Here is a 12,585-nt window from a genome sequence, read left to right as displayed (position 1 = left end):
AACCAAGGCAATTATGCAATTAAGTCAAGCAAAAAAACGATGCTCGTGCTCCAATGAGCCACAATTTTAGTTGACAGTTGCTTTGACTTGACTTGTCCTGATAATTGCTTTAAGTCCTCCATGACCCTCCAATAGAATGTGTGAGCTCCATTAGAAAGTGTATGATTTGCAGGGGATGGTGTGCCACTATCTTCTTACAAAATAGTGAGGAATGTATATTGATGTCCTTTGTTTGAGTCAAATATAATCTATGTTAGTGGGAATTTCCCCAGAAGCTGACCCTGAGACAGGAACCCAAATGAAATAGCTTATCCTGAAGTGATTCTAGGAAGCATTGGTAGAGAGATGGGAAAATAAAACCACAAATTACCTCTGTGGGTAAGGATCTTACTCCTACAGGGCAAATCTGAGAACCAGAATAGAACTCTGCTTAGAATTCCACCTGAGGTTAATACACAGACTCCCAAGAGTCATTGTTTAGTGCCTTGACTGGGAACATTAACACTTTAGCACTTGGGACAGATTGGGCTTCAATTTGCAGGGAAAGCTGTCAAGCAAAGAGAGGCAAATACTGGCCTGGTAGCCTGGCTGGCAGGCACTGCAAATATAAATCCCAAAGGTATATGGATGGGGCACCAACTATACTTCCAGTCCTCCTCAGGCCAAAAGACCTCAGGATTTGACATTCCAGATCTGGCTCCACCTTTCTTTTATTCTCTACTTTCAGAACCAATCCAGATGTTTGGACATGAACATTCACCTTGTTATTTTCCTGGAGGAGGTAAGTCACCAGCAGATGTGTATGTGACTTTTTAGTTTTCAGTCTATTTGCAAAACTCAAGGTGTTAGAGATACTTCAGATAAAAGAGCACTATGATATATTATATTAGTTTGATGATTCCTCTTATAAAACTAACTCTGTAATATTACTTATTTTTACTCTCAGATACTTTTTTCTTTTAAAAAGAAAAAAATTAAAACATTAAAACTCAAAGACCCCATTGTATCTGGTCTTTCGGGCCAGCCTTTGGCCCAAGGTAGTGTAATTCTGAACAGACCGTTTTCTTTGGTATGCTACACACATAGCTAGGCCAAGCCAAATCAACACATATTTATTTAACACTTAATATGTATCATGATTACATAAAGTAAGTACTTATAAACCACATACTGTGTAACTTGCTCTAAGCCAACTTTACTTCTTTGCCTGTGGTATTATTTGCAAATACAGTCAGTAAAAAAATGGACAGAGAGGTAACAATGTGTTTGTGGGATAGAAAGCATAATCCATTTTTCAGCATTTTGCCTCATTGAACATTCTTGGGAAGCCTAAATACATAGAACTCGGGAACTGTCCCTGAAAATATTTACAAAGAGATTCTGTATTCTTTCAATTACAACTTCCTTTAAGAATACTTAAGAATATTAGATTTATCTAGATGTCACATGCACAGTAATTTAGAGTAATCTTTTGGCTCTATAAAAGGACATCCACATGTATAGATAAACCCAGAAGAGAATTTGTTAGGGAGTAGCCCTTGTACATCATTCTTATTAACTATCTCATTTATCTTATCTGTTGAGCCCTTCCTGTAATGTTTTGTGTTCTGAGAGCCTTCACTAGCTACCCTGGACAGAGTGAGTTGTTTTTCCTATTCCCCCAACCCTGCCACCATATATGGCATTTGCCTATTTTACATCCAACATGGTGAATTTCTTAGAGTGAGGATAGTGTCTCATTCAAAATGAGAATTAAAAATTCTCCTCTTGCCCAGGATAGTGACTGATACAATGGGTGATTAAATGCTTGTTAAGTTGACCTGAGGACAAGCCTTCTTTATTTAGTAAAGAATATCTACAAAAAAAATAAAAAAAATAAAAAAAGAAAGAAAGAAAAAGACTACACCAAATATCATAGTGAGTAGTGAAATATTTAAAGCTTTCCCTTGAGATCGGGAGCCAAACAAGAATGCTTACTATTGTCAGATCTTTTTATTTTTTTATTTTATTTTTTAAATATTTTATTTATTTATTCATGAGAGACATAGAGAGAGAGACAGAGACATAGGCAGAGGGAAAAGCAGGCTCCATGCAAAGAGCCCGATGTGGGACTCGATCCCGGGAATCCAGGATCCCACCCTCAGCCAAAGGCAGATGCTCAACTGCTGAGCCACCCAGGGGTCCCTTGTCAGATCTTTTTAATGTCACATTGCATGTCCCAGCCAGTTCAGTAAGGAAAGGAAAAGAAATTTTAAAATATAAGGATAAGAAAGGAAGAAACACAATTATCATTAGCAGACATTATTGGAAAGTAGAAATCTAGAAGAGTCTATAAACTATAAGAACTAATAAGTGAATTAAGCAAGGTTGCTAAATATAAAGTCAATTTGCAAAACACAATTATACTTCTATATACCAGCAACAAATAATTAGAAAATGAGGATAACCAGTATGCATTAGCAATAGAATCACATACATTAAATATTAGGGGGAAAAATCTGACAAAAGATGTATAAGATTTCTACTAAGAAAACTATAAAACATCATTAGAAGAAATGAAGGAATGGTCTTCCATTCATGCTTTCCATGTTTGTGGAAGTAGAGAGTACTGAGAACAGAGTATACTGGAAGTAGAATGGCCAAGAAGGAATCACAGAGCAAATGGGAGGCCAGTTCATATAGAGCTGTGTAGTCTGTTTTAGTTATCATTTTCTGTGTAGCAAACCACCCCACACTTTGTGGTTTAGAACAACATCTAGTTCCTTGTGGATCTATAGTTTGGGCAGAGCTCAGCAAGGATGGCTCATTGCTGCTGCATGTTGCATCAGCTGGAGTGGCTGGGTAGGGTGCTGGAGATTTCAAGATGATTCTGATACATGGCTGCTAAGTTGATGCTGGGTGTTGCCTGAAAGCTCAGCAAAAATGTGTGCCTCCCTTTGGGCAGCTAGGACTTTCTCCTGGGGTGGCAACTGGGCCCCAAATGAAAGTGTCTCAGAGAACAGGATAGAAAGGCATGGTGTTTGTATGACCTAGCCTCCAAAGTCAAACAGTGTCACTGGCATCACACTGTGTTGATCCAGGCAACTACCAACTGATTTCAAGAGGAGGAGACAAGAACTCCACCTCCTCATGGGGAGCAGCAAGGTTTCAGAAGAACATGTAGGGCAGGAGATGTTATTGTGGCCATCTTAGAAAATAAAATCTGCTACATAGACTACGGTAAAAGATTTTCTCTTTTATTATAGGGTTTTGAGCAGAGAGGTGGCATGACCTGACCTGGGATATATTTTGCCTTACTATTTTACCTTATATTTTTATGTGGGCTTTGATACCACAGATATGATTTTATGCTAGGACTAAAACACATGGGTAATTGCTAGGTAACTGTGACCCTATGGAATTCAAGTGTCAGCATGTTATAGAATATCATCAAATGCTAGGATCCTTTGGATTTTTGTGGGGTCATATCCAGCTGCCAGACCTGGGCAAATATAGGAGCTGTGGGCAGATTTGCCAAAGAGCCTCAGCCGTTCTATATACACAGGCATGTGCCAGGGAAGTAGGAAGAGACCAGTTTTCTCAGGCTGGTGTGCTGGCTTCCTGAGGGAAGACCCAGACTACGCGAGAGACAGCTACCCAATTGAGGCAAGATCTGTTAGAATATGTCTTGACTCTGCAATAGAGGAAGTTCTATCCCTTCTTGGTTTGGAGAGGTTTCCTAGTTCTTATATAGAGGTAGATGGAGTCTTTGGATGAGTGAAGGGAGACCATGCACTTGCTTTCTGTCCTCTCAGATACTGGCAACAAGGCATAGGAGTAAAGTAGGTTACAAGATGCAAGAATAGAGCCTTAGAGATGGAATTTCTAGGGGAAAACTCAACAACGTAGATGAAGTATTCTCTAGATTACTTTTACAGGTCAGTATGGCATTGTGGAGAAGTCAGTGGCTGGGCGGTCAGAGAAAACTGCATTTGAATCTTACCCCCAGCATGCATTAGCAGTGTGCTGGTAGCTGTATAATGAAGTCACACCTCAGGCTGTCCAATTAAAAAATTAAAGATAAGTCATAGTGGACTCTGAAAATGTGAGTGCCCTCCCCTCTTACTGTTGCTTATATCCATCCTTCCTTTCCATTTCCTGGCCTGGTGTAGCTAACTAAGATCATACATATTCAGCCAGCACTCCCGGGGATTTTGTCTAGAAATGAGGCATAAAATCAACAAGAGAAGACTCATTGAAGTTCTACCATCTTTTATGGGATTAAACAAAGTTGGCAGGTATTTTGAGTTATTTAATAGTTATGCGTAGGGAGGATAGTGGAAGGGAAGAAAAGGAACTCACTTCATTTGATGTGTAGCAATTGTAAGCACTCATTGGATTTTGAAAGCAAAAGAAAAATGTAAAGGAAAAGTGGATGGATTGATTCCACATAAAGACAAATACATATTTTAGTAGACCTCAATAAACCAGAATTTGGGGGGGGGGGTTTGTTTTGTTTTGTTTTGTTTTTAACTAACAATACTCTATACCTAAGTATATTGTTTGGGTCAACACAGTGACCACCACTGCCATTGTCAGGAAGCATTTGTTATGTATCTCTCTCTTATTTTTTTAAACATAGATTTTATTTATTCATGAGAGGCACACAGGGAGAGGCAGAGACATAGGCAGAGAAAGAAGCAAGCTCCATGCAGGGAGCCCATGTGGGACTTGATCCCAGGACTCCAAGATCATGCCCTGGGCTGAAGGCTGGGACTCAACCGCTGAGCCATCCAGGGATCCCTTGTTATGTATCTCGCACATGCAGAACAGTTGAGAATGAGGTGCATGTTGTTGCTATCCTGTTGGTAATATTCTAGATGGACGGTACTTGAGATTCAGACTTACAGAGAAAAACTCAGTGGTGTCCCAGAACCAGCTCAAACCAGCTCATGAGAACATATTGTGCAATTTCTTCCTAACTCTGCATTCATTGTCATCTGTCACTTTAGTAACTTGGAGCCATGAGCCATGCTGGGGTATTTACATCATAGAAACTGGTAGAAGTCACAAGTCAGCATGTGTACCCGCCCCTGACCAAGGCTAGTTACAAAATATCTACTAGTATACCACTGGACAAAGAGTGAAATGAAACTTTAACAGCTTCATTAAAAGGCAAAGAAAGTATTTATATTACATATTAAGATTTTGTTTTGGTTTTAAATAGGCAAACATGATTTATGTACTTGAAGTTGTAGAAAATTCTTAACCTGGAAGTTATATTTAGAATTCCAAAGGAGTGCAATGACTACCATCCCATTTAATTTAAAAAAGAATTTCATTGGTTTTGGATTTCGTTAAAGGGGGATTTTTAAAGAATTGATTTTTTGTTTTAAAGTTCAATAAAATTTTATTAATTTAATTAGTTCCTATCAATTTTTAAATAAGCAGTGGCTTATATTAAATTTGCGTTCTCTCTCTCCTCTTCTCCTCTCCAGCCCTGTCTCCTCTTTTAACCCAGCCTCCTCAGAGCATATAATGGATCTAGGCCATCATTTTGTGGGTAGAACACTCTGGATGTTTGTATAAAAGTTTTGGGCCAGGGTTTTGAGGTGTTGTTTCCATTAGGATGTATGCTATACAGTCTACAAACCAGGAAAAAGAATTTGGGTAGATGAAGGACAGGGGTTCTGTTTGTGGTTGAGGTTAATCCTTGCCAGTTGTCCTAGGCCTCACGTTCAGAAAGTTGATTTTAGAGCCGGAGTGGTATTAGCAAGCACCAGATCCACAGGATGGTCTGAGTTCATTTTCCCACTGCATGTTGGCATGGAGTGAGCAAAGATGAACGGGAATTATGCAGTATGATCAGAAGAGGACCAAGTTAGAAGACAAAGGGCCCACGACTCACAGTTCTTTTAAGGGAGGATGAATAACTTCAAATTAGGATTGAAATCATAATCCAGAGGAACTAGAAAAAGCAGTAAATAGGTAACAGGACTAGAGTTAAATTCTGAGGAATGAGAACTCAAATGTGATGAAGCCTTTCCCTAAATGCTTTCTTCCACCCTCTAGTCCCATGTGGTGCTTTCCAAAAACAAGAATTTGTACTCAAATAATCTTACAACTTCACGATGGCCTACTCTTCCCCTCTTGGAAATGCATAATGGGCATTGTCATATTTAAAGCTCTGAACGAGCTTTGCAGTTAATAAAGCCATTTAGCTTGTGGAGCTGATTCCTTTGAGCACAGAACACATTTTGGGCATCATAGTTGTATGTATTCTGGGAGCCACATTCTGCAGAAGATTCATCTGAGATGTGCTATGGCAGAAAGAGTTTGGACTCTGGTCAGATACTCCCAGACCCAAATTCTGGAGATAAGGTCTGTAAAGCACCAGGCACCTAACAGACCATCAACACACGGTGGTCGGAATTCTCTCAGAGTACAAGCAGGTAGAATTCTGAAAGAGGGGCTGTCAAGTGGGTTACTTGCTCTCTGCAAGGTTGCCTATCTGGAGTGAGGATATGAGAAGATCCAGAGAAGTTTGCAGAGTCCAACAACCTGGCACCCATTCTTAATTCTCCTGCCTTCTTGGCTTGAACTTTGGCATGAACTTGAGTTTGAGCCTCGTGTTCCTCAAGAGGAACTAAGTTTGTCCATGGCTAGAGTTCAGGGACTCAGAAAATCAAATATGGGGCTAAATATGTACCCGGGATTAGCATCTTGGGTTTGTTAAAGGTAGTATCTGTGGTTGAGTATCAGTTTTCTTCCCTTTCAAGCAATCTGCAAGGAAAGGGTAATATCTTCTGGAGACTCCCAAGATCTGAAATAGGAGAGTTAAAGAAAATAATGTTTATAAAAACCTGGGTGTAAGCAGTAGGGCTCTGGAGAATAGGGAGGAGCTATTTGCACTGTGATGATCATCAAGACTTCTTGGATGGTTCTACCTTCCTGCTTTTCTCCAGGGGTGTGTTTCCCCTGGGGGAAATGCACCATGGGATTTGCACATAGCCAGTCTTTTCCAGCTCCGCTGTCATTTTTAACACAGCCCTAAATTGGCTGAGTCATAAGTAGAGGGTGGGTTCAGATATTCATTTCTAAAATATTTGCCATGCCAGGCATTGTGCTAGCTACTGGGAGTACAAAGAAGATGGGGCAGCCCCCTCCCTGAAATCACTCATGGTCTGGGCGGGAGAACAGATGTACATACTAACTGATCATTAAGCCACAAAGCAGTGAATGCTGGGATAATCCATGAAAAGTGCTTAGAATACTGTCTGAGCACATGATAAGGGCTCAATACATCTTGATTACTATTATGATCGATATAATTATTATTATTAAACAGGCAGGTTGCAGTGGGAACATTGAGGAGAGTGTGTGTGTTGGGGGGGAGGGATGGCTCATTTTGCCTGGAAGCTCAGAGAAAGCATCACAGAGAGAAGGTAATACTTGTCTTGAAAGGATAATATGACCATGTGCAGGAGAGGGAATACATATCCCTCTGGTCAAAGAAACATGTGCAGGAAGCCTTGACATGAATATCCATGCATATTGAGATAACTGCAAATATTTTAGCATGGCTGAGTCACAAGGGGTGTGTGTGTGTGGCCAGAGACAAAAATGGGAAGATGAGAGAAAAAGTCAGCTTGAGCTTGAGAAGGTGATCATTTTTCTTATTTCAGAATTTGGATTAAACCTGTTTATAATAGAAACATAGCTATTGTTTTTTTTAAGAAATGTAAATTAAAATAATTAATTGTTATTGATACTGAAATATATATTTCAAAGTTGCTAAGAGAGTCCATTTTAAAAGTTCTCATCATAAGAAAAACATCTTTTAACTGTATGGTGACAGATGTTAACTAGAATTACCGTAGTGATCATTTTGCAATATATACAGATATTGAAACATTATGTTGTACACCTAGAACTGATGGAATGGTGTCATGTCCATTATACCTTAGGGGAAAAAAAATTAAAGCTCTTTGACCAATTGATTCCAATTCAAGGAGCCTGTCCTCATAAACAGAATTGTTTGTATCAAAACATTAGAAAAAAATCTGAATCAAGAGGAATTGTGAAGTAAATTTTGATGTGTCTCTCTGATTCCATTAGGTAACTGTTCAGATTGTTATTAAAGAACAGAATTAAATAGTTTGGGAAAATGCAAATAATGTAGCATCAAGTGAACAAAGTCTAGAAATAAAAAGAGACTCTAAAAGCGAATCTGAACTTTGTTACAAAATGTGCTCAGCCAGAAGGTTAGAAGGCAGTGTTTTGAAAGGTTAAAGTTGTTATTTGTGGGTGGAGAGGTCAAGGGAAATTTTTGTTTTCTTTTCTGTATTTATTCCAAACAGGGAAGAAAAGGGGGTGGTTCTTGCTCCAATGGAGAAACCAGCAGATACAGCCTCTTCAAAACTGCCTGGTTCGTGACATGCCTCCCCAAACCACGGGACACTGAACCATGACTCTGGGGTTCATGATGGAGCTGAGAGATGAGGCTTTGTGAGCATGTGGGTGGACCCATAACCCCCAAGAGCATACAGTAACAGTAAAGCTGAGTGTCTCTCGCGGACGCTGCAAGAGTTCTTGCGGGAGAGATCAGGGCGGCGAGGGAAAAGGCTTCCTTCAGAGGGCAGGATGCAGGACGCTCTCATTGGTTATGAAGGTTTAGATGATTAAGAGGAAGGAAGCTTAACCGGAACCACTTGTCTTTTCTAGCTCTTTAATAAGTAAACCCTCATTTTTGAAGATCTGCCGCCCACTGGTGCCTTATCTAAATGTTGATGCCTCTTTTTGGGCAGTGAGCTAAAATGAGCCAATTGCTGCTAATTGGAGACACGATTGTAACTGCCAATTACTGAGCACTCTCCTAGCATTTTACCTGCCTGGCTTCACTCATACTCACCAGAGCCCTAATATAAATGTTTTTACAGATTGGGAAACTGAGGCTTGGCTAGATCACCTAAGGCAATGCGTAAGTGCTAGAGGTATAATTGGATCCAGGCCAGTCTGACTTCAAAGTCTGTGAGTGTAAGCAGTGGACACTTTCTAGTGCATGAGTCTTCTGTTTGTGACCAGTAGCACTGTGCCTCCCCACCTCATGTCTCACCTGCCCTCGTTGCATCTGGGGAAGAAGCAGGACCCGCGGCATGTTCTCCATCTTCTGAATGACAGCAACAAGTTACTGAGATCCATCCTTTCGTTCTTTCCACCAGTATTTGAGTGTTTGCACAGTGTGAAAGATGCTGTGCTGGGTAAGGGAGTGTCAGTGTGCATAGGCACTCCTGGAATGGAACCCACAATGGGTTCCCAGGCTCCGCGATGTGTGAGGGGGGCCTAGGGTCCTTAGTTCCAGCCTGGAGCCAAGGCTTCTACTTTCTGGGGAGCTTTATCATTCAGGGGAGAGACCTCTGACCAAGCTATGTGACCTCGGGCCAATCCCTTCCTTCCCCTGGGGCTCCTTCTCTTACTAAAACATGACAAGGCCTAATTCAGTGATTTCCCAAGTCTCTCCAATTCTCACACATGCTTCTACTCCCCACCTTAGAAAAACATGGCTCCTCACAACACAGAGGCAGGGTGAATCCCACATCTGGAATAGAGTGAGAGAAGCCATGCCCTGTGTGTGGTTTAATTTGTAAACAGTTCAAAAACAGCTGAGACTAACCTGTGAGATAGTTAGAATTCTGTTAGGATACTGGTCACCCTTGGAACAGGGGTGACGGGGAGGGAGAAGGAGGATGCTTCTAGGGGGGGTTGTTTGCATTCTGGGTCTGGATCTGAGTGCTGATTCCACAGGCATGTTCACTTTGTGATGCTTTGTTGACCTGTACACTTATGAATTTGGGTCCTTTTGTTTATGGTTTAAAAAATACTTTAATTAAAAAATATATTCACAACAGTATCAAAAGAGAGTAGAAAGGTAGAAAGTGTTCCTGAGGGGCTTCAGAGAGACAGCAGGGGCTCCAGACTGGTTCTGTGACTGGAGCAAGTCACCTCCCCTCTCAGCGGTAGGAGGTCACTCAGGGCAACAGTCTCATTCTACAGATGGTACCAGAGGGTCCGTGCAGTTGGTACTACCTGGATTTCCCCAGCTCTGATCTGGGATGGGAACAGGGTGCTGTGCTGGAAGCAGGCGCCTGAGCCCGGAGCTCTGGGAAGGAGCACGCTATCATGAGCATTCAACAGGTGGCACTCTTCCCTCAGACTCTGCGCGAGCTCCTGGTGCAGCAGGGGCAGCACTGATCACATATCCTTCTGCCTTAGCTGGGATGCTGATCTCCAGGGGCACTTCTCTCCACTCCCTGGAGTAGGGCTTATAGGCCCATGGCTCCAGCTCACAAATTCTGCTCCTGGCCATTCTACTAAGGGCTCCTGGCTCTCAGTATCCGAGGAGGAGCCTGGGACTGGTGTCCTCCTGCCCCCTCCTCCTAGGAGGATGACTCCCATAGCCCCTCTGCCAGATGCACCCTGGGGATCCCAGGCCTCTGGGCAGGGAGGATCCTCCTCCTGTGGGGTTATCCTTGAAAACAAGAAAGAAAAATTTCTGGAAACCTGGGTGACTGCTCCAACAGAGAAAGGAACATGAATATTTCATTAAGGTGGTTCAAGCTATTAAACAACATTACAAAACCAAGTGTGTTGGCAGGAATCTGAGAAGCACATTTACATGGGTACAAATAGTGTGAAAAGAAGCCCAGCGTGGAGACAGCCTCAGGGAAAGCCCCCTGCAGGTTTGCCTGAAGTGGCCTCCACTGCACCTGTACCCCTACTGCAAACACATTCCCAAGGGGATAGTGGTAGGGGGAGCTCAAAGATGGCAGGACCCCCAGCATAAGGGCTTTCAGTGCCCCAGGGACTTTGGCCCTCAAGACTCGGTAATTCTGGATGATGGGGAACTTTCAGGCATCACTTTCCCAGCCTGGGAGAGGCTTAGAATCCATGGCTACCCCATAAAAGGCTGTCCCCCAAAAGGCTGCCCTAGAGTCTCAGCTGTCTGTGCCAGAAGAGGTCAACCCGGAAAAATAGGGCAAGATGTTTGTTAAGTGAGGGTGGGATCCAGTGTGAGGCCCCATGACACCTTCTGAACCACCAGTGGACCAGCTGTTTTTCCCTTGTGTGTCCACCTGGCTGAAGGACAAGAACATGCAAAGGCCTTTGTGTGTAGCTTTTACCTAGAGCTCTAAGAAGTCTTCACATCTCATGTATCTCCCCTCGTAAACTCAAGGCTACATCTATAGAGATTGCCTTTGTATTATTTCTGTACAAAATAATAATACAAAAACATGCACTGAACTTCACATTTTGCATATTTAATTTCTTACAAATCTCTGACATAGATGCTATTAAAATTTCCATTTTACAGATGAGGACGTTGAAGCTGAGAGAGGTTAGGTAAATTGCCCAAAGTCACGCTGCTGATAGACATCAGAGAGGAATTTAAATCTAGGTTCCTTTGAATCCAGAGCCTAGATCCTAAATCCATGTTGACTAGAGAGTTCAAAGTCTCTGGTTGTCTGTCTCACTGATCATACCATAGAGAGGTGTGGGGGAGGAGAACTCATGGAGGAAGCCAGAGAGTAAGGCCATGGGAACAAGAGAAGACCAGGTCTAGTGAAGTCTGCTATTTACTCTAAGCACTTGGACAGACAACTACATGGAGGCTCCATTTTGTCTAGTTACAGTGAAACTAATCAAAGAAATTCTATGAAAGTGCCAAGGCTGGTGTCTGATATACAGTAGGCACTCAATAAATGGTAGAGTCCTTTTTCACTTCCTGCTGCTCCCTCTACCTGCTCAGCCAAACACAGTTCTCTTACAGGCTGATTCCTTCAACTCAGGAAACTTCCTAGAGAGGCTGTGAGTAGTGACTCCAAATTCGAGCGATGTGTTAGGTGTTCTTTCCCTGCACCTTGAACTCTTCCTATCTCAGTACTTTTCACATTGTGCTGCAGATTGTTTAATTTGTCATATACCTTTCCTCAACCAAGGACTTGATGTGGCAGGGAATGTGTCTGCTTAGTTCTCTGTGGAATCCCGGGGAACTGGCAGTAAGCCTAAAGTGTTAGAGCACTCAATAAGCATCTGTTGATGGCTGTATGGATGAATGGATGGATGGACAGATGGATGGATGGACAGATGGGTGAATTGGATGGGTCATTTGATATATAAATGGTCAGCTTTAGTATCTTCATTTATGACACTCTGTGTCACATGTGTACACACTGGGGTTTTCAGGAACACTGTCCTCCTGCTTACCATTAGCTCCATGGCTTTTACCAACCTGAGAGATGTAGAAGCAGTACCAAAGGCTGACCCTGCCCAAGCAGATAAGGGCTACTCTTGAGTCCAACACCCACAAAGTAACAAAAGTGTTTCCTAAGCCTTCCTCATTGTCGCAGGCTTCCAGGAAGAAAAAAAATAATCTGTTTAGTAAGAGTAGATGCCAAACTTTATCGCTCATTACCACAAGCTGCCCTCCACTCAAGAAAAAGGGCTGCTTGTGACTTCTGGAATCTTAGACTATCCCCCTCCACTTTTTGGTGTTGATGGGAAGGAAGGGGTCTGATAACCAGGCTGCTAATTGCTCTGCTTATCAGA

At 42.1% G+C, this 12,585-nt stretch overlaps 1 long non-coding RNA gene across 14 annotated transcripts in view; it reads left to right on the top strand.

Moving 5' to 3' along the window:
* LOC144310200 (uncharacterized) overlaps positions 1-12,585 on the top strand; it is an 807,232-nt gene that overhangs the window by 351,616 nt on the left and 443,031 nt on the right. For all 14 annotated transcript variants that reach the window (XR_013375890.1, XR_013375882.1, XR_013375879.1 and 11 more), the window contains one exon: positions 728-781. This is a non-coding gene — a long non-coding RNA (uncharacterized LOC144310200). The remainder of the gene's footprint in view (positions 1-727; positions 782-12,585) is intronic.

The sequence above is a fragment of the Canis aureus genome, chromosome 3, assembly GCF_053574225.1.
Source record: "Canis aureus isolate CA01 chromosome 3, VMU_Caureus_v.1.0, whole genome shotgun sequence".
NCBI lineage: Eukaryota > Metazoa > Chordata > Mammalia > Carnivora > Canidae > Canis > Canis aureus.
The sequence above is the reverse complement of the archived record's forward strand: the minus strand, read 5'-3'. Positions and strand labels throughout refer to the sequence as shown.